The sequence below is a fragment of the Ips typographus genome, linkage group LG12 (genome assembly GCF_016097725.1).
Source record: "Ips typographus isolate SLU linkage group LG12, UJ_Ityp_2.0, whole genome shotgun sequence".
NCBI classification, from domain to species: Eukaryota; Metazoa; Arthropoda; class Insecta; order Coleoptera; family Curculionidae; genus Ips; species Ips typographus.
Window position 1 is genome coordinate 4,759,481 of NC_138433.1, and position 2,460 is coordinate 4,761,940.

Genomic DNA, 2,460 nt, shown 5'->3' on the forward strand with positions numbered 1-2,460 from the left:
CATCTTGGTGCGACCTTGCCTCGTGCGCTTAATATTTCGCAATCCACAAATATTCTTATGTTTTTAAGTCAATAAGTCCATCTTTTGAATTAATGAATTTTCCATTCGTGACAATATAATAAAGCTATCCTTAATATGTCTTCTGAGATGTCGGTGGTGTTACGAAAACGTAAAGTTTCGTGGGTCGTGGGGGTTTTTACAGTGTGAATAAAAACTTGTTGTTATTTATGTGATATGTTTATGCGTTAATCCTAAAATATATAAACTATAAGTTTCCAATTACACTAGTATGTAACAACAAAGAACTTACAAAAGGGGGTGAGGAACCCTCAGCCTTCTCCACAACAAACTTTATTGAACCTCAATTAAAGAGGGTACGCTTACTAGTTTCGAGTACATAAATACTCATCTTCAGGAGCTAAAAGATATACAATCTACAAAATGATCTTAATAACTAGAGAAACATACCTTAAGATGTAAAATTTCTGCCGGCTGTCTTTTTTAACAAAGGGTGAGACCGAGACCCAAGGTAAATTAAAGATAAAAGCATAGAAACATCGCTCGATGTGTCCAATAAAGGGTTAAATAAAACTCTAATTAAGTTAACAATGTTAGACCTACATGTGATTATGTATTTTTTAAATTATAGTTACCTTGTGATGGAGAAAAAGGGAAAAAGTTGACAAAATTCTAATACATACTAATACAAATGTTTAAAAAATTAGTTAGTTACACATTACAAAAAATTATTGTTGGGGTGACCCTTAAAATTTACGGTCGCAAAGGTCGACATTATCAAACCGGCAAGGAATGTCTAACTGCAGGACTGCCGGGAGCAAAGTGAGCGATAAAGTTCTAGAATAGACAAAATGGCCGCAATGACGTCGTTATTTCAAAGCGGGGGAACATTTCGTCAAACTTCGATCAGTTAAATTAAGACGCGTAGGTGGCGCTAAACGAACGTTCCATCAAGACAACGTCGCAATGGAGGTGACAACGGCAACAATGTAAAGTGAACAACCGACAAGCGACGACGCCAGTTGTCAACCGTCGATCATGTCAGATGTGGGAGGAGACAAAATCAAACAAATAAACAAATAAAGAAAGAAGTTAATGTTAATTATCTAATGAAACCAAATGTAATTAAAGTGTAAGGAGTGTTGTTGCGTGTGTGGGTTGATACAAGAGAGAAACAAGAAAGGGCTATCGGGAAACGTAAAAGGTGTTGTAAGGGACATTTTTTTGAGGGAAAGGAAAGCTGAAAAAGTGGTTGGGGGTTGAAAAAGTGTTAAAAATTCAGGGATCTGAAGAATGCTGTAGAGTTGTGGTTAAGTTGATCGTTCAAGCAAGTACCATCGCCCGCACGAGAGGCGCCGCTAATTTCTAGAACCTCCAGGAGGTTGAGAAGGTTTCCTTTTTCGCAGAAGTGTAAAACCTTAAAACCCTGCTCAATGTTAAAGGAGTGGTTGTTCAGACGAAGATGCCTAGCGAAGTTGGACTTTATGCTGTCAGAAGCAAGGTTTGGGTTATTGCGGAACCTATCCGCCTCTCTTGTGTGTTCATGGAGGCGAGCAGAAAACTTTCTGCCTGTCTGGCCAATGTAAAAAGCACTGCATTGAGGGGTACAGCAAGAAAGTTTATAGACAGCAGATCTGTGAAGTTGTGGGGTTGGATCTTTGGAGTGGGACAGGAAATGGCGGGAGGTATGTTGGACTTTAAAACAAATATTGATGTTATGAGACCTAAAGAGATTTTTTAATTGAAGGGAAATCGGACCAAAAAATGGCATGGAGAAGAACCGCGTATCCTCCGTACGGTCATCCATGATTAAATTTTTATTAATGTATTTGTTAAAATGGCGGAAATAAATTTTATTTACTAAAAACTCTGGAAAATTATTATTAAGGGCAACAGTTTTAATCCATGACAATTCAATATAAAAATTATGTTGTGACATTGGTATGTTGAACAAACGATGGAAAAAAGAATTCAAAGCCGCAACCCTATGGTTGAATGGATGGTTAGAATTGAAGGGTATCAGGCAATCCGTAGTGGTAGGTTTATGGTAAATGGAGAATTCGACATGGTCATCAAATCTGGATAGTAAGATGTCCAGGAAAGGTAAGGTCTTAGATGACTCTAGCTCCATGGTGAAAGTGATTGACGGGTGTAAGTCATTTATAAATGCAAAAAAGCTACGGAGCTCGTCCACAGTGCCATCAAAAATGCAGAAGATGTCGTCTACATAGCGTTTGAAGAATAAAATTTTTTGGAAGGCAGGGTAGGACTACCTTGACTGTTCAATACTTGACATAAAAACCTCAGCCAACAGAGGCGAGAGACATGAACCCATTGCCAATCCCGCAGTCTGGGAGTAGTAATTGCCATTGAATTGGAAAAAGTTTTGTTCTAAAACCAAGGAAACCAGAGTCACCGAATCCCCAACCTGGGAAGAGTCAA

General features: G+C 38.4%; 1 long non-coding RNA gene across 2 annotated transcripts; it reads left to right on the forward strand.

Moving 5' to 3' along the window:
- The first annotated feature begins 777 nt into the window (after nt 1–777).
- LOC145736590 (uncharacterized) lies at nt 778–1,885 on the forward strand. Of its 2 annotated transcripts, XR_014180031.1 has the most exons (3): nt 778–1,408; nt 1,461–1,703; nt 1,766–1,885. It is a non-coding gene; the product is annotated as an uncharacterized LOC145736590 (long non-coding RNA). The 2 variants fall into 2 exon arrangements; XR_014180029.1 differs by having other exon boundaries at nt 785–1,703.
- The last annotated feature ends 575 nt before the right edge of the window (nt 1,886–2,460 follow it).